General features: G+C 41.0%; 1 protein-coding gene across 3 annotated transcripts in view; it reads right to left on the bottom strand.

Annotated features, from left to right (window-relative positions):
- LYPD6B (LY6/PLAUR domain containing 6B) overlaps positions 1–25,458 on the bottom strand; it is a 116,478-nt gene that overhangs the window by 50,238 nt on the left and 40,782 nt on the right. The window contains exon 2 of one of the 3 annotated variants that reach the window (XM_084643823.1): positions 20,892–21,119. The exons of the other annotated variants lie outside the window; for them this stretch is intronic. The gene's annotated coding sequence lies outside the window, so the exon portion shown is untranslated. The remainder of the gene's footprint in view (positions 1–20,891; positions 21,120–25,458) is intronic. 3 annotated transcript variants of the gene reach the window in all.

Here is a 25,458-nt window from a genome sequence, read left to right as displayed (position 1 = left end):
ACACACACACACACACACACACTCTTACACTTCTCAGGCCAGATCCTGGGTCAAGTGAGTCCATGTGCAGAAGAATACAGTGCATGGATCCTTTCTTTTCCAGATGATATCCCATTGTAGGCTTGGGCTATGGGCTGGCACAGTGCCCCCCTCCCATATTCACACACATTCTTTCCTGATGTATGGACTCGGACAGGAAGAAGCAGCAAGGAGGCAGAAACAGGTAACCTGCAAGAGGGCCTGACCTGGGCCTCCGCCTTTGAGGGTCCCCCCCGTTTCTGAACACAGGCAGCTAAAAAAAATACTTTCAAAAATGTCAAGCAAGTGATCATTGACAATTTCAGAACTCCTCATCGAACAAAATGCATCAAAGTGAAGCAAGTACATCAAAATTCAATACAATTGACCCTCAACTTCAGAAATAGGCCTAATTTAAGAAAAAAAAATCAATGAGTGAGTGCTCTACCTCTGACCTCTGTATTTTAGGTATTGACAAAAGAAGATTGTATTTTAAAAGAATCAAAAATGGAACATTCCATATCAGAAGAAGAAGAGGCGGAAAGAAACAACTGAGCAGTACGGTACCGTGAATGGAAAGTAGAAGAGAACCCACCTGGTAATAAAGTAAGCCCAGGGAATAAGATTCCACCAGGATCAAGTGATATTGTGCAAACTGTATCTGATGGCCCAAAACAACCACAGATAAAGTCTTATACTCAAAACAAAATACAAGAATGAGTGGAGAAGTTTCAAAAGAGAATGGTTTGGTTTGCATCCATGGGTTGAATATAGTGAAATAATGAATGCAGCCTACTGATTCCCATACAGATTTTTTTTCAACATCTATTGCTGTACAAAAATCTTTGTTGATTTGTAATGGCTTCAGCAACTGGACAAAAAGTTATGGATGCAGGATTCTGACAGCATGAAAATAGTCAATCACAAGAGCTGTCAAGTGCAACAGACTTCAAAGATATTTAGTCAAAAGGTGATGGTCTTTCAGTACAGTTCAGTTGCAAATTACTGATGCATATTTTGTTTAAGTTCAAGAGAACGGCATGTATATCGAAGTTATGGCAGATGTCCTGCAACTCACTGCGGTCTGGGGGATTGCTCAAAGAGGAAAAGACGAAAGTGAAAGTATCGATGACAAGGGCAATTTCCTGCAGCTCCTGACACTAATCACCAAATTTAATTTTCTTTCTTACCAAGTCATTGTAAGTGGACCACGCAATGCAAAATATACCATTCACCAATACAAAATGAAATAATTCACATGATGTCAGAAATGGTACTTGCATGCAAGAAGCCAAGAAGTGAAAGACGCTAATGTTTTCTCTAGAATGGCTGATGTAACTAAAAACAATAGCAAAGCAGAACTGTCAGTTGTGCTGAGACATTATCTGCACAGCACTGTATGTGAAAGATTTCTTGGTTTCCAGCCTGGCGAGTCACTTGATGCAAAGTGTCTGTTTCAGTATGTGAAGAGCACATTGTCACAGAGTAGTATGGATATACAGAATTGGATTGCCCAGATTAAGATGGTGCCAATGTCATGAGTGGAAATCTTAATGCACGCAAGCTCACTTACAGGAAGAAGTTCCTTAAGCATTGTACATTCACTGTTTCCATCACAGCCTCAATTTAGTTATTGTTGATGTACGCAAAGGAAACAAACAAGCATTGAATTTTTTTACTATTTTGGGGAAATTGTACCCTTGTCTCTCTGGATCAGCCATACACACTAAATTCATAGCCATTCAAAAGAAAGTACAACCCAAAAATAAAGTCTTAGAATTCAAGAAGCTCTGTGACACTCAATGAGCACGACAAGTTTCTGCTTTTAATGCTGTGAAAAAGAAAAATTCATCCATTCGTGTGACACTGTACTATCTTGAGGTATTTAGTTCAGTATTAGTCTTTGACTTTATTGTCCTCCTTTTGCAAGTTCACAAAAATTCTTTGACTGTTTAAAGTTATATCTGACTACTTGCAAGCAGTTCAGTGCAACTGTCTCAGGCATGCTTATGTGTGAATGCCCTAATCAGTGAGCTTCTGAACACGAGGGATTCATAAGAGGCTTTTGAGGAAATAGGCAGTGAAGCCATTACCATAGCTACAGAAAATTATCTGAAGCTGCCTGAAGTTTGGGGAGTATGCCATCACATACTAAAGCTGCCTAAAAAACTTCAGGAATACATTTTGACTGAAGAAGTGCCAAGTGACAAACAGTGCCTTTTAGACAAAGGAGACTTCAGGAAATCCACCTTTTTGCCAGTGCTTGATCAATAACTGGAGAATTTCAAAGAAGATTTTCTGAAAATAAATCTGTTTTTGTAGGTAGCAAGTGCCCTAACCCAGAGTATGAGAATTTTCTTGACTTTCTCAAAATAAAACCATTTGCAGAACACTGTGGCTGCAATACAGACAGTGTGGACACCGAGGTAAAAGTCTTGCCAAAAGTGATTAAACGCTATGCAAAAGAGCTGAAGTCCAAGACTGACAGTTTGCTGCAGCTGCTAACATTTTTGGATAAATACAAACTTGCCATCCACCAACTGCATAAATAGTGTGTGACTGGTGTGAGTATGCCTCCATCAAGTGCTGCACGTGAAATAACATTCTCATGCCTTCAATGGGTAAAAGGCTACACGAGGAACCACAGGGCAAATGACTGGTTAAGAGATTTGGCTGTCATGGCTATTGACAAAAAGTTGTTGAAGTCTCTTGATCTGAAGAGAGTTGTCACGGATTTGCTGCTGCTCACAAACAGGTGTATCCAGCTTCAATAAGGCAAATAGTCACTGATGTTATTTTCCCCATTCTATAAAGTGTGTGTAGTAAAATCCTTGCTCCCCCAGAACCAGTCTTTGCCACCCCTTCGCTCTCCCAAACTAATTATTCTAGCATTTTTATAAAGCTGTACCGAGATAGTTTTCTATCTTGCTCTCCTTCCTCTTTTCCAGCTGAGGCAACTGCTTTTAAACCCCAGTGAATGGCTTCTGCTTCTCACGCTCATTTTTTGGGCCTCTCCCAGCCTGCCTTAGCTACAACACTTGTCTTTGAGGGCAGGACCGGACAGTCTCAGTGATCCTAGGGAACCCTAGTCACAATGTAGAGCACATACACATGTTCCAATACATACCCACATCTAGCGGCATGCTGATCCTAGCAATCTCAACTCCTCTCTCCTAGTTTGAGGTTTTGTGAGCACATCTTTCCTTGCTTTACTTGGTGGCAACAGGAAAAGGGCAGGGAAGAATGCAGCAGCTCTGTTTGTATCATCACTTCCCCCCCCCACACACACACACTTGACAAGGTTTTCAACCTATCACAGGTCTCCTTGCCACAAGCGCATGCTGGAAGCACTCCAGGAATAGAGTAGCCAGGGTACATGTGCCATAGAGCTGACCTCCCATCCGAAGAGCTCACTGAGACAGTGAAAAAACAGCGATAAAAATCCCAGACGCTTCAATTATAAATAGCTTTGGGTTCCCACCCACATCAAGCCTCTCTTGGCTTAAGCCAGGCATGGCTGCAGCACTCAAAAGCAGCCTTGAACAGGAAGCCCTTAGAACATGCTTCCTGCATGTGGAGTTTAAGCGGTTATTCATGTTGAGAGGAAAAGGGGATATTTCTAAATAAGTGTTCATTCCCCAAACACACAGAACCATGAGTTGTTTTACTCGGAGTCGGAATAGACTTGATATACCCACTGCCATTATATATGGTCTCCATGAATATTCTGATGACCACCCCTATGTCCCACTGGCAGTCTCAGCAGAGGAAGAGGGTTGAGCATTGAGACACTACTAGCATAGCTCACAGAGATCTGAAACTAAATTCTTGAGCTTCAGGCCTCCAGTGCGTTCTGTTGCTATCCAACTCCTTCTCTGCACTCTCTGCGCCTCACCATTATATGTGTGGGGGGGCCTATTTGGGGGGTTCTTTTTGTTTTGCTAAAGGTGGTAGCTCCCTGGAGCTTCCATGCAACCCTGATTTGTTGACACAACCATCCTTGGTTCTTCCCAAAAGGAATTTCCTTGTGAATACATGTGGAACACACCTCTGTTATTAAAAGTAAATCACCTTCGGGTACTCCTAGGTCTGCAAACAGCAACTTTTTCAGTATCACCTGGGTTTCTGGTTTATCTTTGTGCAAACAGCAGAGGAATGTAACTCGCTGCAGATTTTCCTCTGTGAAAATCAGAATTCTATAATTACCAGGCAAAGGGGAATTTGTCAAACCTGAGCAGAGATAAATTGAATTTACACTTCTGAGTTAGTCAGCCACTATCTGCAGTTTCAGAAACATTCATCCTTCAGCCTAGAATTGTAATAGGGAAAACATTCTAAGTGATGCATATAGAATAACAGCTCCACTGCAGGGGTCTGATATTAATGGGAAATAGGTGCATGCAGTTGATGGTCACAGAAAAAGTGGGGAAGAAATTAGCATCAGCTTTCTCTTCCTGGGATTGCCACTAGTGCAGGAGAGGTGGGACAAGGGGACCACACAGAGCAGCCCACTGTCAGCTTCCTTCTCCACCCCACCCCTTCACCCCCCTGAATTCATTACTGCTGGAGGGAAGGGAGACTATATAGGAGGTTTCCAATCAGACTTTTATACTCAAAGCTGCTGCTGCTGGGAGAAGATTCTTTGGCCCAGCTCAAATTACATAGCCACAGAACCATGGAGTCCAAATGACCAAACAAATACACTACAATATGCACAAAGCTCTTCTGAAGGATCAGTGAAGTCAGCTCACTGGACTTCACTACATAGATGACACACGATGACCAGACAAGCAGAGACTGTGCATCCCAAGTGTAAACAGAACAGATGAAGCACATAGATTTCCAAAGAAACCATTTAACTCTGCACTGTAAAACCTCCTCCTGCAACTGATCTGGAAAGCCACCAGCCTCTCCTTGAAATCTCTTCTCCAGGCCCACTTCGGCTGTGACTCCAACAAGGAATTTGCCAATAAATGCTGGCTGGGCTCTGGGACAGATGGAGATAGCTGCTACCATTCATAGATTTTTATAAAAACTTTCAAAAATTTGGAGCCATCCAGTTGTGTATAGAGATAACCTACGTCCTTGTGTGATCTGATTGTTGTTACTCTTGTCCTCCTTCCCTTCTGCTGTTCCTTACATGCACTTTTAAAATTAGATTGTGGGCTCCTGGTGGCCAATGACTGTCTCTCTTTCAATATGTTTACATAGTGCCTAATAAAGCTGGTCAGGAACTTTTCGACAAACAGTTTTTCATCAAGACCAAAACTTCTTGCAAAAATGTATCCATTTTGATAACACTTACCAGGAAGGTTTCTTAGTTCCAGGATGGAATCTCAAATAAAACCAAACCCAGAGTGCACACAACAAGAACAGACAACAGTCCAGTGGTTAGGGCACTCACTTGGGATGTGGGAGATGCAAGGACAAGCACATCCAATCTGATTGTCCTAACTACTTGGCTATAGAGTCAGCCACTATCTGGCCTGATGAATATTTAATAATTTACACATAGTGAAAAAGTTCCAACAGGGGAGAGAGACCCGCTCCAGAATAGCCAAAAGTCCAGTGGTTAGGGAACTCCCCTAGGATCAGAGAGAGCCAGGTTCAAGTCCTGCCTGTTCAGAGCAGGGATTTGAAACTGGGGTCTCCCACATCCCAGGTAAGCATCCTAACCATTGGGCTATTGACTATTTGGGCAGAAGTGGGGAGAAATATGCTTTCGCTCTCCCCCACCCCCCAAATGCAAAAAGTCTCAGTTTTGTTCAATGCAGAATGGGAACATTTTTTGAAATTGCCACAATTTTCACAGAACAGGAAAACTGTTCCCTCTTTGTTCTACTGACTAGCACAGTGGGGCCCTGATCCTGACTGACGCCTTTAGTCACTATTGTTGCAAAAGTACTAATATCTAACTCTTGGGAGAGTCATGGTTTTCTCCGCACTCAGAAATACTTGCTTTCTGTTCACTCACTAGAGAAATAAAAATAAAACCAGTATCATTCTCATTTATAGTGCATATCTCAGCTTTTATTTTGTGTTTACATGGAACCATTAAGATCTACATAGTAAAATAAATAAATAACTTAACAAATGGCAAGTGAAAGTCACAGTAATGACCTGAACCAAATTAGAAAATGAGCATCACTGTGACTACCAATACAGGGCCAGAATTTCTAAGAATCGTGTGGTACATGCCCTAACGACATCAAGCACAAACATCACTACGCCTCTCATGCACAACCCAAATCCCCAAAAGCAAAGGTAAAAATCTCACTAATAGGAGTCTTATTTATGGAGAAACCTAGAGCTATGTGCAGAAAAATTCTTGTTATGCTTACTTTTGCTTTTAAATTGAAGAAGACAAGAATAAATTAAAGCTTATTCTCCTGGAGGATTGAACGGCTAAGAGCTGCACCAAGTTTGGATAACAGACCTCAAGAAAAGTCTGTGTTGCAGGATATGGTGCTGGGGCTGCATTAGATGGTGCTTTTCCTTCCAAAACTTCTCTGAATCAATCATGGCATTAGGGGCTCTGTTGCATTGGAAGTAAGTACTGAGCTATTTTTCAGATGCTATGTAAATAAGGGGTCCTGAACACTTGTGATCATTAAACAACCCTGTCATAAATATAAAGGGAAGGGTAAACCCCTTTGAAATCCCTCCTGGCCAGGGGAAAGCTCCTCTCACCTGTAAAGGGTTAAGAAGCTAAAGGTAACCTCGCTGGCACCTGACCAAAATGACCAATGAGGAGACAAGATACTTTCAAAAGCTGGGAGGAGGGAGAGAAACAAAGGGTCTGTGTCTGTCTGGATGCTGCGCTTGCCAGGGACAGAACAGGAATGGAGTCTTAGAACTTTTAGTAAGTAATCTAGCTAGGTATGTGTTAGATTATGATTTCTTTAAATGGCTGAGAAAAGAATTGTGCTGAATAGAATAACTATTTCTGTCTGTGTATCTTTTTTGTAACTTAAGGTTTTGCCTAGAGGGGTTCTCTATGTTTTTGAATCTAATTACCCTGTAAGATATATACCATCCTGATTTTACAGGGGGGATTTCTTTATTTCTATTTACTTCTATTTTTTATTAAAAGTCTTCTTGTAAAACACTGAATGCTTTTTCATTGTTCTCAGATCCAAGGGTTTGGGTCTGTGGTCACCTATGCAAATTGGTGAGGCTTTTTATCCAACATTTCCCAGGAAAGGGGGAGTGCAAGTGTTGGGAGGATTGTTCATTGTTCTTAAGATCCAAGGGTCTGGGTCTGTAGTCACCTAGGCAAATTGGTGAGGCTTTTTACCAAACCTTGTCCAGGAAGTGGGGTGCAAGGTTTTGGGAAGTATTTTGGGGGGAAGGACGCGTCCAAACAGCTCTTCCCCAGTAACCAGTATTAGTTTGGTGGTGGTAGCGGCCTGTCCAAGGTGTAATATTTTGTACCTTGGGGAAGTTTTGACCTAAGCTGGTAAAGAAAGATAAGCTTAGGAGGTTTTTCATGCAGGTCCCCACATCTGTACCCTAGAGTTCAGAGTGGGGGAGGAACCTTGACAAACCCACAGTACATTTTGCAAGGGAATTTTATTATTGCTGCTGCCTTGGCCAAATCCTAATTTAGAGAACTACAATCTGCCTAGCTTAATTCCCCATGCAGTTGAATACAATGTCCTACATTTTGCCTAGAAGTGCAGAAGTGGTTGAATCTAGAGCTGGGGAGTAAATGGTTTTCCCATGCACTGAGAATTCAATTTTTTCCCCCATCCTGAATCAGTACAAAAAGTTGAAATCTGAAATTTTCATTAACCATACCCCAAAAAATCAGATTGGGCAAATCAAAATGTTTCATTTTGATATTTTCCATTTAAATTTTTACCAGGATTTATTGTTGAAAAAAATTTGAAATTGTGAAAAAAAGTTGTCATTTTCAAAACTTTTTTCAAAAATTGTTTAAAATGGGAAATTCATCAAAACTGACCCTTTTCCAATGTTGTCTGTGGTGTTGTTTTAGCTTTGTTGATCCCAGAATATGAGACACACAAAATGGGTGAGGTAATATATTTTATTGGACCAACTTCTAATGGTGAAATAGACAAGGTTTCAAGTTCCAAAGTTTTTCAGGTCTTGGAAGAAGCAGCTCTGAAGAACTAATCTGTGTAGCTAGAAAGCTTGTCTCTTTCACTAACAGAAGTTGGTTCAATAAAAGATATTACCTCACCCACTTTGTCTCTCCTTTTTCCCGAATAAAAAGTTTTGGTTTCAACAAATCAGAACATTTCTTTGAAAAACGCCTCAGCAGCTCTGGTTGAATCCAGTGATGCATAAAGTGATTAATTTATAAATGGGTTGGAAAGTGCTTTGGGACCCTCAAAGATGAAAGGCACTATATGCCAAATGAAGGAGGCCTGGTCTACACTCAAAATTTATGTAAATATAGCTATGTTGGTTACAGGTATGATTTTTTGTTTGTTTTCTTTTCTTTTACCAACATAGTTGAAATGATAAAGGCCTGATGTAGATACAATTATACCAGCAAAAAAGTGTTTTGTCAGAATAGTGTATTTGCTTGGTATAAGCTACATCAGCAAACCCTTCATAACGTAGACAAGGCTTTAAACACAGACAGAACTCCAAACGACTTCAATAGAAAAGTTTATCCGGAACATTTACTGAAGGCAATGAGACTTTTGCTTCAGTAAAACTGGTAAAGACTTAAGGATTTGGGCCTTTAAGATATACATTTTGAGGAACAGATATAATTTGTGACAAGTCATGTGACACTCTACATATCCCCATGATTTTGAATAGACTAAGGACTTGGTTCTTGGGAACTATTTCTGCCTCTTCACCCTCCTTTCAACACGTATAGCTACAGAAGCACACTACTTACTTCACTCCACACTTTCATTAATTTGACAGGGGATGGCAAGGAATGTCTCAATAGGAACACATAGTGCCACCCACAAAGGATCTACGAGTCAGCAAATGGAACTATTCATTATTTACAGCTAATTAAAAAATCTAGAGTGAAAAGTTGTGTACTTATGTTTTATACATTTCACTTTCTCGTGTTTTATCTTGGTAAGAAATTATAAATACAACAGATACTTCATGCAATCCTGCCACAGAACCAGAAGTGATCCAATGAAGTGAGCTGTAGCTCACGAAAGCTTATGCTCAAATAAATTTGTTAGTCTCTAAGGTACCACAAGTCCTCCTTTTCTTTCTGCGAATACAGACTAACACGGCTGCGACTCTGAAAGAAAACACACAATCACTCTCTTTCACCTTAGAGATGGCTGCACATTATGATGGACCAACAACTCCAGTAAGGTAAGGATACTACTCCCATTAGCTGTGCTGACTCAGCTGTGAGTAAAGTGATCACTCCATTTTCCAGTATACTACACACTTTAAAGCACAACAGACAAAATACATCTTTCATGTTAGATCTTTAAAATATTGTACAGATCATGGCTATATTCCTCTCATTTCATGTCACTGAAATACTGTGCTGCATAGCTAATTCTAATTTAATTCCTCTAAAATCAAATCCAATGGTGTTGAAGTTCTACTGAATATTTATTATACTAAATGTAACATACAAGTTGGCTTTTTATTGCACTCTCTTTATATTTCTATTTGCTACAGGACTGAAACACATCCCATATATCCTTCACAATGAAAATTGCCCAAAGCTTACTGTTAGACATAGAGTGCAAGAAGTTATATGGTTTATCAATCTCAGTTTATTTAGGTTTGGCAGACAATACAAAACTAACAGTGTCTCTGATTGCTTATGTTTCACAATATCCCTATTTACAGAAGTAGGACTGTTGGCAGAGTTGTCCACTTAAAGTACAGTACTTTGTTTCTAAAAATGCTGAACAGGAGTTTCAAGGGTTTAGCTATCTTGATAAATGTCACAGCTGCTAGGACACTAATAAACAATGCTATATGTGTTGTGCAACTGTACCATAGTTTTCTATTATGTTACTGACAGTCCCGTCTCTTTTCTTCTCCAAACAACAGACTCCAGCACAAATATTCTTTCATATGTCATAGGGCATTTTTTTTAAATTGCACTCAAGGATTTTTTAAAACCTGTATTTTAATATATATTCGTTGGACCTTGTTTTTAAGATCTAGCAAAAAGAAGAAAAAAAACAGAATCAAAAGAGGCAAAAAGCTTAAAATTCCCGAGTTTTAATCCCAGCTCTCATACCCCTTCCCTCTGTTACCTTGGGCAAGTCATTTAACTGCTCTGCCTCAGTTTGCCCTTACATAAAATGGGAAAATACACATCTCTGAGAAACTGCACACACATTCTGGGAGCACTAGGACCTAGGTGGTGTCCCCTGCATCCACCAATGCGGGCTTGGGAGAAAGCTGCGAAGAGGAGCTATCCTGAGACTCCATCCTGTTAAGGGCAGAAGCAGAACCTTTGGTCCTTTTGAGACCTTTCTACAGTTTTCTCTGGACTTTTTCTGCCCTGTGCTGATTGGCTGTTTCCTTTAACCATCCCACTTCTCCTCCTTCAGTCACTTCACCTCAGTGTCACTCTCTTACCCTATTCACCCCTTTCTTGTCCCCTGCACCTCCTTTCCCTGCAATCTTCCCTCTCCCTTCCCTGCAGCTTATCCCCTCCTAAATGAACCCACCAAAGAAAAAGAAAAAGTCATGGAACTCAGAATCCAAGTACAGGAAAAATCAAAAAAATCAGAAAAGCTTCTGAGGTTTCTTACTATCGTCCATGACCACCTGATCCTGCTCTTGATGTTGGCTCTTGAGTAACATGTTTCTATTGCTTATGTGCTTTGGCAATAAATCATTTCACTCACAGCAGGTATGTACTTGCCTATGCTCAGACACCTGTATGATATAAACACCACAGACAGATGGGGCCTGATCCTGCTCCAATAAAAATCAACAGAAAACCTCCCATTGAAGTTAATGGGAGATGGATCAGGCCCATAGTGCTGAGTTTCCTCAGACAGAGTTGAGTTCCTCTCTAAGGGCCCAGTACTGAAGACCTGATGCACAAAAGCGATTCTACTGACTCCCAAGCCAAAGTCAAAACTACATGAATAAAAGCTACAAGAATAGGCCTTATTCTGTTCTTACTGTGGAACCCAGAGTCATTCCTAGGGTTCCCAGATGTCCAGTTTTCAACCAGAATGCCCGGTTGAAAACATACCCTGGTAGCTCTGGTTGGCATTGCCAACTGGGCCATTAAAAGTCCGGTTGGCAATGCAGCAGGGGCCCGGAGCTAAGGCAGGCTTCCTGTCTGCCTTGGCTTCATGTGGCTCCCGGAAGTGGCCGCCAGATCCTTGCAGACCCTAGGCTCTACATGCTGCCCCCACCAGAGTGCTGGGTCTGCAGCTCCCATTGGCCAGGAACTGCAACCAATGGCAGCTGCAGGGGCAGTGCCTGCAGGCGTGAGGACAGCATGCAGCACTGCAGAGCCTCTCTGGCTGCTCACGCATCTAGGGGCTGCAGGGACCTGGCAGGTGATTCCTGGGAGCCATGGTAAGCGCTGCCAGGACCCCGCACCCTCTCCCGCACCCCAACCCCCTGTCCCAGCCCAGAATCCCCTCCTGCACCCAAACTCCCTTCCAAAGCCCACACCCCACACGCCCCTCCAACCCCCTGCCCCAGCCATAAACCCCCTCCTGCACCCCAAACCCCTCATCCATGGCCCCATGCCAGAGCCCACACCCCCAGCTGTAGCCTGTACTCCCCCAACATCCTACAACCCTGCCCCAGCCCAGAGCCCCCTCCTGCACCCCAAAACCCTAGGCCCTGAGCCCCCTCCTGCACCCGAAACCCCTCATCCCTGTTCCCAAGCCCTCTCCTACACCCCAAACCCCTCATCCCCGGCTCCACCCCCAGCCAGAGTCCTCGTGACCCCCTTCACCCTAACCCCCTGCCCCAGCCTGGTGAAAGTGAGTGAGGGTGGGGGAGAGCAAGCGAGGGAGGGAGGGGGGATGAAGTGAGCGGGGGCAGGGCCTCAGAAGAGGCGGGGCATGGACCTGGCCTCTGGGAAGTGACGGGCAGGGGTGTTTGGTTTTGTGCTATTAGAAAGTTAGCAACCCTAGACTCATTCCCAAGTCAGAATGATTAACTTGTAGGCCAGCAGATAACGATTTCCAATGTTGTTTATATGTCTAGTTCCATCCTTGTAATGACCACTACACCAGGGAGCTGTGAACCTCTGAATGAGGCCCAGAAATTTGACTCTTTGCAGCCTTTTCTCACTCAGTTACCGCCAAAACTGAAAATGAGTCCTCACTAAATCTCAGAAGTTAGTCTAGCTGTGTTTCATCTCTCTCTCTCTCACTGCCCCTGAAGGGTTGTTGTCTACAAATCCCTTAAAAAGAAAATCAAATATCCATAATTAAGTCATAGATCAAAGTAATTAAGCCTGAACTGTTTATCTGTCCAAGTTATTTTTAATGGACCCATCCCCCGAATATCTCAACATGAGCATTGAGGCTCCTGCTCTATCATTGTACCCTGGTAAATGTTTACACTTAAACTAAAATCATTTTCCCCTTCACAAAAACTCTTATAATTTCTACTTATCCAGTTTAAGACAAAACAGTTACATGTTAAATACATGTTAGAACACCTGTCACCACTTACCCTGAAGTTCTCTTGAACCAACACTCACAGCATTTGCATAAAATTCCTAGGTACTCCTGTAACATTATTACTAGAAGAGGTAGAAATGGGGTCACCTTAATGAGATGTCAGATTACATCTCCTGGTCTCCCTCTGAAAACGTGTACAGCTGAGCAGCATAAAGTCACTGTTTCTTATTTTTCTCTCTAACAGCAACGCTCTTTGTGCACACCTGACACAAAATGAAATGCCTTCATTCTCGTGCTAATAGCCCAAACAGAAACAGCAAGGATATCAGTGCTTGCATTCCATGAGAAAATCTGGGCTTTGTTAACCCACAGTGGCAATCATCCAGATACAAGGAAAATGCATTTCTATTGATATACCATTCTTTACTACTCAGAAGACATAAACAGGTTCCATTATATGGACACTGGGAAATTACATTTTGAACACGGCCCAATCAAAATAATTAGAGCTTTTTAAAAAAATGGGACAGGAGGAGAGAATCTGGGGGAGGGGGAGAGGGAAAGGATCAGAAGCCATTTTTGTTGTTCAGATTTCAAGAAAGAAATCATTTTCCTTTATTCCAAACTTTTAGTGAATTTTTAATAGAAACTTTCCATTTTCATTCTCCCTACCTCTTTGCATTTTTTGCCCCTCTTTTGCCATTGAAATGGGGAGAGAAGAAAGAGGAAAGAAATGGGGGGGGGGGAAGAAGAAAGTAATAAAACAAAAAGTAAGAGTTAATATTTCCAGTTTAATTGAAAAAAATGTTTATGGAAATTTTTGATTTTGAAAAAAGGCCATTTCTCAGACCAAAAAAAAAAGGCTTTTTCATTTGAAAATTTTTGGACCAGCTCTATAAATAATGCTAGATCAAAAAGACAGAAATGTCCAACGTTCAGGAGGGGCTTGGTTGGTAGTTGTTGGGAGGGGGAGTTTTAGGGGGGGTGCATTTTTTAGCATGGCTGAAATCCTGAGTATTGAAATCAATGGCAAAACTCCCATTGATTTCAATAGGGCCAGGACTTAACCCTATATTTTCAAAAAGGATTTTCATTGAACGGTTTCCATGAACCCAAAAAGAAAACTGCAGAATAAAGTTATATTTATATGAGAACTTTGTTTTAATGAACACCCAGAAGTTAAGACTGAAGATGTCATTCCAGCCTAATCCCCTTTTCTCAATTTTTTTTTTAATTGTAAGATGAAGTTTCTTGTGTTCCATATCATCTGACAAGTGGATTTGTTTCACATCTTTCTGGAAAGAAAATCAGGAAAGCCATATTGAAATAATGGGCTGTGGAAAGCATGTAAAAGGCCCACTAGTGGAGAGGGTAAGGGTGACTGCCAAGTCTCCAGGAAAGATAGCTTTCAGATTAGATGGGTACCAAGGCTCACCCATAAATTGATGAAATTATGAACAAAGTTAACTGCTCAAGTAACTTGAAGGACTTGAAAAATCCGGGAGCTCCAGAACCTATTTAAACAGGCCTAATGTCTCTCAGCAAGGAGAAGAGTAAAAAACAGTGGGAACATAACAGATTGTCAAGGCTTCTAGATACTAGAGACCATCCTTCTAGCTAAAGAGGACTGGATCAAATTCCCTCTGGAGTAATTCAGGACCTCTCTTTAATCTAGGGTCCAAACGGAGGAGAAAGCAATGGAACTCTGCTCATGCCCCATTTTAAACTGAATAACAATAAAGTCATTAGAAACAACCCCCACCCTGAAAACTGTGTTATAGGACGTTCTTATTAGTGTTTAATCATAAATGGCTAATAAAAAAAGGAAGAGGTGGAAAAACAAAACTGCAGTATGAAAAACCAAAACTAGCAGTAACTATGAAAGCAAAGCCACAGGGAGCAAATCAGCTAGCGCCTGCATAAAAGAGAAGACTATTTGTAGTAGGATGTGATGATGCTCATACAAGGCTGGATGAACCTAACCTGAACCTTCCTAAATATGATTACCCAACTGTTGTAATTAACCTTTTCACTGCTAGACCCCTTGCCACACATGTTGTGCTGCTATCATCACCTTCATTGGTATCTAAGGGTTGGTAGGATATACTTAATACATTCAGCAGGTGTATTTGACTTAGATGTGCCTAGATTGTTTCTTAGCAGTTAAAATTATAACATTTGTACACTCACAGTAGTAATCTATACTGCTAATCCACATGATGGGCACAGAGGGTAAAAACAATGGAGATAGCCTCTTACACAAGGTATTTAGGAAAACTTACACTAGCAAGCTACTTGGCTGCCAGTTTCCCTTCAGTTTAATACATAACTTGACTGCAAATATGCAGTATCTGTGCAAGTCTGGCCCCTGATCCCATCAATCTCCCCTCCCAATCCTAGTGCTTAGTTATAGCATTGCTTAAAAGAAGGGATAAGAAACAAGAGATGGCAACAGCTAACAAGTCTACAGCAAAGCCTATTGTTTAAGAGTGATATAGTTTAATTTTCTTTGCTCAGTGCCTATTAATTTCCCTGAATGGGAGCTGCAGTGCAAACACTTTGATAAATAGGGGGAAAGCTGGTGGGGTTTCACCATACCCCCATTGTGTCCTTTGTGGAAAAGCCATTTTTAACATCTTACAGCAAAACACACCAGTGAGTCCCAAAAGTTAGCCTGACACCTCTTAAAGGACACAAGTGCAATCATTTGAAACTGACAAGGGTTTTTCTGGTTTGGGATTTTTTAAGCCAGTTTTTGATAGAGCTTCCTTTACATCCTAGCATTTAAAAAACAAACAAACAAACAAAATTTCAAAAAGTTATATGGTTTTCCCTATTCCCCTGTTGAAGTGTTTAAGGGGCTTTTCAACAATGAAGAAAATGATTGACTATAAACCTGGTGCTGTCAAATTAAAGTAAACAAACTGAAAAACCGATTTTTCTTTACTAATTTCTATATGGTCCAGCCATCTTGGAAATTATGAGTAAACTACAGGAAGCACATGTTTTCAGAGAGAAGTGTGATCTTCAAGTTGATGGTGCCTCTTTAAAGTAACAATGTAATAAAAAAAATCACCATTGTCACATAGCTCCATTACCAAAGATTAATTCAGTAGGTCCTACATTAACGTGCAGGCCCGAAAAGGAGAACTAAACTTGTATGCAGGATACAGAATCAGAGAGAAAAGCACAAGAGTTTCCTTGGTCACACACATAGCAGTTTGAGTTAATACTTGCAGCACAGATCCCCACCAGCATACACCTGGGTGCCCACAGCTACACAGGAAGTTGCAGAACCAGAATTAGATTCCACATCTCCTTATTACAACTCCTATGCTTTAACCACTATATCTATGGATATTGCAAATAGGACCATCACATTTTGATCTGTATTCGTACAGTGCCTAGTACAATGAGATGCTTTTCCATGACTGGGGCTCCTAGATAATACCAATTTTTTTAAAAAAATCAGTTTATATAGTTCCCAACTATGCACACAAACATTTTGATTATGTCAAGTCCTGATGCATTACCTGGTGATTTATTGCTTTAAAGGAAAGACATCATCACTGGAAAATAAAATCTGAATACCATATAGGTGGAAACACACCACAAACTAGACAAAAGAGCTTGACAGGTCCATTCCTGAGAAAATCCACTGTCAATGCACTAACACTGCAAGTAGCCACAGCCCATTTAACAAGTATCACAAATGCACCTTAACAACTATTCTTTTGTTCCGGATCAAAACCATGTGGAGAGAGTTGGAAACAGAATAAGCTTTTAGCCCTCAGAGTGATTACTATTAAATGAAGATCAATAATTACGATCAGTTCTTCAACAGTACTGGAGCTTACCCTAAAAGAAAGAGCTTCAATACACACAGCATCTGATAAGTTCTTGGCAGATTTTAATTATAAACAATGGGAGTCTGTCTTGAAATCCACAAGGTATCCGTGTCCTGCTAAACTCCTAACTGCCAAGGAGCCATGAAGCACTGCATTTACAATTTTCTCAACAAGCTAAAGAAAGCAGGGGGACTAATTTAATGGGGGAGTAAGGCCAAGTACAATTAGTGTATATTCTACACCTGTAGGTCACATGCCTTGCTTTTAAGCAGTCTCAAATATACCTACCCTCTCCTCCTACCCAACCCCCATAATCTGTTTCCAAGTTACAGAACATCCCTTTCAGCTGGAGCACAGCATCTTACTAGCCCTTGATTTAAAAACTAAACCACCCCCTTCCTTGCACATTTTCATATAATTTTAGGAAATAAGAAACAAGTAATTAGAATTCAAAAAAGGGACATTTTGTTCAAGGACACAGAGGCAAACCACTAATTTTATGCCAAGCTTAAACAGGGTCTCTAATGTCCACATTGGGCAGACAGAACATCAGCTTGTAAGGTGCGATACAAAAACCATTCACACTATAAAATACCTGGGCTCTCAATTTCTGTACCCTGGGAAGAGGAAGGACTGGCTCTGGACATACAGCAGCAGCAGCACAGCACAGCTTTGTAGTAACTCGTAACCTTTCAGTGAGTTGTGCTAAGAAATTTAAGAATGTTTTTGCAGTTCAAGTAACCCAAAGGGAAACATTTCTGCATTTTGACCTTCAGCAACAGCTGTCAGTTTTGAGAGAAGGAAATAATAATTCAAATCCTATGTTAATCTTGGATCAGATTATCGGGCAAAAGTAATAAAAAATTATACAGGAGTGATAGACGCATGAACATCTACAAAATATGTAGAAATTAATATAGATACAAAATCAACTTCCAGAACAAGAAAGTCCGAATAGTGGACACAGGAAGAATTCAGTGAGCCAGTTAGCTTTGAAGGCTAAATACTGTAAGTAGGTTTCAGGATAAATCTGTCTTTTCATGCAGCAAACAATCCTACTATTCATTCCCCAGAACATCTATAGGGATTCAACTGTGCATTTCAATAAAAGATGAATTATTCATTAAATAAAAGATGCATTTCACAAGGTGAAAGTGATCATTTACAAACATGGAGTGGGCTTTATGGCAGGTGGCTGGCATTAGAGCTGTTTTCACACAACGGATCTTCTGCAGCACTCATGCATGACCTTGGGATGAAGAACAAAATACAGAAATGAAGAGCTAATTTACTGTTCATAAGGTAAATTTCATTTCACAGCACAGACAGGAACTACTTACTATGCAGCCTGTATCTTTTACAATTACATAATACGTGTGCATCACCAGCTCTGCATACAGCTTCCCAGCAATATCTTCTCCCCTCCCCTATTTCTTCTATTACCGTTTTGTAACTGGAAAGCCCCCCTCCTTTTTTTCCCTTTCTGGGGCCAGCCACCACACTTTCTCCCTGACTTTCATTTTAGCTCCCCCTGTGTCTTCCAAGCCATCTCCAAGCATGGATTTTCCTTAGTCTTGCTTCCTCAAACAAATGTTGGGTATTTGGTAGCGCCACATGATGAGGGAAGAGAGATGGTCAGAGGGCTCAGTTCTCCTGGTCTAATGGCAAGCAGCAGAGAGCATTAGTTTGATCAGCATTCAGTTCCCTGAAATCGGGGAAAGGAAGCTAAGCATTGATCCGTACTGTCATGTGACACTGGCAAAGCAGTACAGAAAGAGTCACTTCTAACGCTGAACAATGTTAGAATAAGGAAACAGCATTAGCCCAAGAAGCTACTCTTCCCCTCTCTTCTTCACTGTCCAGCTACTGCCGAAAACTTTCCCTAGCTTCCCTCCTACCTGACTTCCTGATGTAGAGATTTAAAGAAACAGTGAATGTATTCTCGCAAGCTCTAGCAACAGTTTACACCCTTCGGAGTACTTGTGGCACCTCGTTCTTTTTGCTGATACAGACTAACACAGCTACCACTCTGAAACAGTTCACACCATTAGTTACATGTATCATTAGTAGCTAGCCACAGTTCTACCAACACAGTTTGGGGGCACTGCAAGAATCAGGGGAGAGCAGCGTGACTAGAATGTAGCCTTCCTTCAACTTTGAGCATTACAAGTTAATAGTGCTATTAGCAGCGGATGCTACAACTCTTCCTACTCTCCCATCTTAGTGGCAATCTCCCACGTGACACATAGAATCACAGCACAATGAGTCCCAGCAGGGGAAAAAAACGTGGCAAAACATGCAGTAAATGAGACAATGGATTTTTTTAAAATGACAAATGTGCATTATCTGCATAGCCCCATTTTAAGCAAGTCCCTTAAATAAGTAGTCATTTATCCCATATGAAGTCACACTAGAGTTGCCTGCCGAGCTACAAGTAGAATTAGATCCCCTAAGTTCCAGTGTTGTGCAAAACCACAAGTTCATCCCTTCCTCCGAGTCCCCATGACCTGTTCATCCTTGGCAAACCTTTCTGTGAAACTGACTAGACTTTTTGTAATAAAATGAGTTTCATTGCAAATGGACTGCACAGCTCCAGATATTACTCTCTAGTAAATAAGTAATTTAATATTATGTTTTAAACTAGCCCCCGACCAGGAGGATTTACTTGCCTTTCAAAAAATCAGTTTTTCACCGTATTTTTAAAAACAGATACATCATAAAAATATTACAATCACGCCTTTTACTCCCCCAAATCCACAATAATGGAAATTTTAGGCTTGGGGCATTGAGGAAGAGTGGATTTGCAAATAATATAGCAAGCACACAAAATACTTGCAAAGCTGTGCCTGTATGAGGCCTGTAAAGGTCATGGAGAACTTGGTAACAAGAGGCATCTCTCATCAACGCAACAGTTTAGCAGCCAGCAGCATATGGACTGTGCAGAACATTATTCAGTAACAGAAATCAAGCTACAAAGGGCAGCAACAAAAAGGTATTGAGATTTCTTCCAGGAAGAAAATGGATGTTAGGAACATGCAGTGGAAACTGAACACAGAAAACACCATGGATTCTTTTCCAAGGGATACAAATAGTCCTGAATAAATGTTTACACAGGAAATAAGAACTCAAACTCGTCCCCATAAACAGTCTGTGCATACATGACACATTACTGCTATCACAGGTGCCTTATAAATATAGGCTAGTGGCATCTAGTCCGGTCTCTTGTCTCCAGTAGTAGCTAATCCAAAATGCTTCAGAGGAAGGTGCAAGAAACACCACAGTGGAATACCTTGCCCATAAAGGGAGTTTCTTGACCTAGCCCATATCAGTTAGTGATTTGATTATAGAGTCATACGTTCCAAGGCCAGAAGGGACTGGAGGCATAAGGGCTTACATCCTTGATAACTTTGTCCTCTAAGAAATAATTGTGGATTCATTGTAAGTGTGGATCATCTCATTATTTATATAAAGTCTTATGATATGTGGTGGCAAGGAGTTTTGCAGACTAATTGTATATGGTGCAAAAAATTCCTCTTATCATCTTTAAATATATTGTCTTTCAGTTTTATTCTATTCCCTTATTTTTTATAATATGAGAAAAGGTAAACAGGAGAACCTGATTTACCTCTTCTCTACCATTCCATATTTTGTATTCTCATCTCTCTTCTACAACTATCTTGGTCTTCTCAATTTCTCCTCATACAGAAGTCTCTCCATGGCTCTAATCAATTTTGTCACCCGTCTCTGGACATTTTCAATATCCTCCATATCTAATTTTGAGAAGGGGTTAGGTCTCTGAACATAATATTCCAGATAAGAGTGAACCATCAATTTATATAACAGGACTATAATATTTTCAGTGGAGGGGATCAAAAATAAGGGGCATATGGGGAGAGTGAAAATGTTCACAGCATTTGATTTCCATTAAAACTTTGTTTTTGTCAACATTTTTCTGACCAGCTCTAATATTCAGTATGATTTTCTATCCCATTCTTGAGACATTCAAACCACTCTGATTTTTGAACAATACTGTGCACTGAGCTAGACACAATGCTGTGGGTTTTTTCTTAGAGAAGTTACAGTTAATTTGCTAAAAGTTAGGCTATTTGGTGTGCTAGACAAGTATGAAACCAGCCTTCTATTTTAAATTGTCCTTGGGCTAATTGAAGTGTTGTATTTCAAAGGGATAAGGAGCATATAATAAAAAAATCAAATCTCCTGAGAGGCAATTCTTCAAGTCGGAAAACAATATCTTCATGGGTAGAGTACCAACGGCTTTTCTATAGAATGTATTTACCAAAGTTAAATCAAGATCCAGCAACATACAGTAGTGCTCAGCCTTTTCAAAACAGTTTGCACACATCTGATGCTTTGTTGACTCCATTACAGAAACTTAAACAGAAAGCTTTAATGCTTTCATCAAAAATCTCCTAAGATGACCTACCTCATTCAGCAATTTTTCTTCCTTAGATTTTATTTTTTGAGCATTGCATGCCTCCTTGAGAAAACTGTGATAATAGATGAATGGTTATGACCCTAAAATTCTTCAAACTTTTGTTTTTAATGAAATGAAGGTGGTTGTTGCTAGTTTCTGTGGGCTGGGAGCCAAATCATGTAATAGAAGTCTATGCTTCGCACATCCTTCTGAAGTTCAAAGTTAATGTGTAAAGTCCTGAAACAAAAAACATATGTCATGATTAAAAGAACATTCCAAAAGAAAGACTTTTTCCCCCAAGGGCTTGAAGCAAATGGTGTCAGGGAAATACTTCACTCATGTCAGAGATATAACATGACGCTCCCGCACGCAGTTAACTCTTATTCATCAAATTAAATTCAGGCATTCATGAAGTACTTCAATCATAGAGACTTCATAAGGTAAAAAACAATAAATTGCTCCAGAGCATAATTCTTGCAACAGATTTATTCATATTACATCACAAGATCAAATCCGCACAGACACACCCCTGGAACCCCGACCTGGGATATTCTATCTACTACCCAAGATCCATAAACCTGGAAATCCTGGGCACCCCATCATCTCAGGCATTGGCACCCTGACAGCAGGATCGTCTGGCTATGTAGACTCCCTCCTCAGGCCCTACGCTACCAGCACTCCCAGCAACCTTTGAGACACCACTGACTTCCTGAGGAAACTACAATCCATCGGTGATCTTCCTGATAACACCATCCTGGCCACTATGGATGTAGAAGCCCTCTACACCAACATTCCACACAAAGATGGACTACAAGCCGTCAAGAACACTATCCCCGATAATGTCACGGCTAACCTGGTGGCTGAACTTTGTGACTTTGTCCGTACCCATAACTATTTTACATTTGGGGACAATGTATACCTTCAGATCAGCGGCACTGCTATGGGTACCCGCATAGCCCCACAGTATGCCAACATTTTTATGGCTGACTTAGAACAACGCTTCCTCAGCTCTTGTCCCCTAACGCCCCCTACTCTACTTGCGCTATATTGATGACATCTTCATCATCTGGACCCATGGAAAAGAAGCCCTTGAGGAATTCCACCATGATTTCAACAATTTCCATCCCACCATCAACCTCAGCCTGGTCCAGTCCACACAAGAGATCCACTTCCTGGACACTACAGTGCTAATAAACGATGATCACATAAACACCACCCTATACTGGAAACCTACTGACCGCTATTCCTACCTATATGCTTCCAGCTTTCACCCTGACCACACCACACGATCCATCGTCTACAGCCAAGCTCTGCGATACAACCGCATTTGCTCCAACCCTCAGACAGAGACAAACGCCTACAAGATCTCTATCAAGCATTCTTACAACTACAATACCCACCTGCGGAAGTGAAGAAACAGACTGATAGAGCCAGAAGAGTTCCCAGAAGTCACCTACTACAGGACAGGCCTAACAAAGAAAATAACAGAACGCCACTAGCCGTCACCTTCAGCCCCCAACTAAAACCCCTCCAACGCATTATTAAGGATCTACAACCTATCCTGAAGGATGTCCCAACACTCTCACAAATCTTGGCAGACAGGCCAGTCCTTGCCTACAGACAGCTCCCCAACCTGAAGCAAATACTCACCAGCAACCACATACCACACAACAGAACCACTAACCCAGGAACCTATCCTTGCAACAAAGCCCGTTGCCAACTGTGCCCACATATCTATTCAGGGGACATCATCACAGGCCTAATAACATCAGCCACACTATCAGAGGCTCGTTCACCTGCACATCCACCAATGTGATATATGCCATCATGTGCAGCAATGCCCCTCTGCCATGTACATTGGTCAAACTGGACAGTCTCTACGTAAAAGAATAAATGGACACAAATCACATGTCAAGAATTATAACATTCATAAGCCAGTCGGAAAACACTTCAATCTCTCTGGTCACGCAATTACAGACATGGAAGTTGCGATATTACAATAAAAAAACTTCAAATCCAGACTCCAGCGAGAGACTGTTGAATTGGAATTCATTTGCAAATTGGATACAATTAACTTAGGCTTGAATAGAGACTGGGAGTGGCTAAGTCATTATGCAAGGGAACCTACTTCCCCTTGTTTTTTCCTACCTCCCCTACACAGACTGGATTTGTGTGTGTGTTGGGGGGGGGGAGAAAACCTGGATTTGTGCTGGAAATGGCTCACCTTGATTATCATACACATAGGAGAGTGATCACTTTAGATAAGCTATTACCAGCAGGAGAGTGGGGTGGCGGGAGAGAAAACCTTTTGTAGTGGTAAACACCCATTTTTTCATGCTTTGTGTGTATAAAAAGATCTTCTGTACTTTCCATAGTATGCATCCGATGAAGTGAGCTGTAGCTCACGAAAGCTTATGCTCAAATAAATTGTTTAGTCTCTAAGGTGCCACAAGTACTCCTTTTCTTATCGCAAGAGTTGTGCAACTTCCTTGAAATGTATCATAATATTTAAAAAGATACAGGCAGCCCCAATACTTTGGGGTTGGTTTTTTTCAAAGGTAGGGCACACCGTGCTGATGCATGGTTAGAGCAGGGGACTGGGAACCGAATTTCTGGACTCCATTCCCGGCTCTACCACTGACATTCTGCGTGACCTTGGACAAATCACTTCACCGGGTCTGTGGCTCTGTCTCTACTCTTCTGCAAAAAGTTTTCCTACCCCAGAGGGTTGGTGTGGACAGTACGTCAACTCAGTAAATTCAGATACAACAAAAGTAACTTCACATAATGTTTAAACTTCCAAGTCTGTTCTGCTATATCTCACCGTGTTTAACTTTTGAACTAGACATCACACAGATCTCAAGGTTGAAGTCTCCTTCAGGTTCAGCTATCAATTACTGTACAGAAGTGAAAACCCAGAGAATCTAGACTGACTTCAGTAGTGACCTCACCTACACACTGAAGTAAATAAGAGAAGAATCTGGCCCCTCTGTATTTAAATTGCATAGATCCCAATTTAGCAAAACATTTAAGCATGTGATTACATCTCATTTACTGCAGTGGAGCATACCACATGCATACATGCTGTGCTGAATCAGGGCCATGAAGCTGTGCACCCTCTCCTCAGAGCCCAGACTAGATTTAGTTCAGCAGTGCAGAACCCTACCTTACAGGTCCCAGGGGCCTTGTGCCAGCTTCCCTCTGTGGCCACTGACACACTGAATCCAGTTCTTAGGGTATTGTAGGCTCCCAAAAGCCTGATACAAATTCTAGTGAAAGCTATAAGGACTATGATTCCTGCTGAATCAGGGTAATATTCTGTAGAATTTCTCATTGTACAGTACAGCACCATTAGAAGCATTATCCCAATAAGTCAGAAAACTCCTCTGAAGCATTTGGCACTGTTGGAGACAGGTTATTGGAGAAGATAGACCTTGTCCATGCTAATATGGCAGCTGCTAATGTTCAGAAGATATCTATAAGTTAAGACTGGAAATAAATAGAAGCCAGGACTAGTAGAAGGGTTTTGGATTTCTGGTCTACAGTGTACAACCACTCTCTCGGCTTGTGTCTGTCATTACAGATTAACCCTCTAAGCAGCCCTGTATGAACTTTTGTGTGGTGATAAAAGTGAGCTTTTAAAGTTTTCATCATTCCCAAAAGCTTCATTTGATGCCTGCTGACAGTCCCATGTTAGGCTGACTTTTTAGGTCTTCTGCATTTACAAAGCAATTTCTTCTCTCAAGGATGTAGTGTGTGGGAAGGTGCAGGGGATACATCACTTTTACTCCTGGTACCTCATCATTCTGCTGTCTGTGACTATTTTTTTAAAAAGTTATACTCTGTTTATTTTGGGTTCCATTTTTCTTGCTTTTCAAGCACAAAATATAATGGTATGTATCATCATTGACCTCTCTTTCTGCAATGGTGTCTTGTACTCTTCCCTTGTCTTGATACCATCTGTTAAGGCTACCACAAGAATTTATTTTTCTAGAATAAGCCCAAGATATTAAAGTTGAAACAGACAAGGAAGAAAAATGCCAATTGTCTTATTAGTACCTTATTTTCACACTAAAAATAAGATTACAATGACACTGTCTGCCCCACGTCCAGAGTGAATGCACACGGCATTATTCAGAAATCTCACAAACAACGGAAAAGTGCCAAATGTTCATTCAGACGGTAATATTGCACTCCAGTATATACTGAAGGGTAAAATATCTTTAATAGTTGTCTTTCAAACTTCACGTTTCTCCTGTAACATCCCTGAAAACCATACTTGGAAAAAAGATCAGTGGAGCTCACTTGTTGAAAATACTGTGTGCTTTTAAAGATAAATACAATTGCTTTCTAAAAAAAACCTAAATATTTCCCATAGCCCATTTTTTTTAAGGGTAGAAACTCTGTGAGAAACTCTGCATCCTTAACTCCAGTGGAAGTCAACTGAAATTGATTGTACTCCTCTCTTAAGGTTTTATACTGCTGCCCATCACCATAGTCTCCCACATAAAATCAATAACAATAGCAAAGTTCCTAGGGGATTTTCATGGAGTCACTGACCCTCGTCCCGTTATAG

The sequence above is a fragment of the Lepidochelys olivacea genome, assembly GCF_965140295.1.
Source record: "Lepidochelys olivacea isolate rLepOli2 genome assembly, chromosome: 11".
Taxonomy (NCBI): domain Eukaryota; kingdom Metazoa; phylum Chordata; order Testudines; family Cheloniidae; genus Lepidochelys; species Lepidochelys olivacea.
Note: the sequence above shows the minus strand (reverse complement) of the source record. Positions and strands in the feature narration are given on the sequence as shown.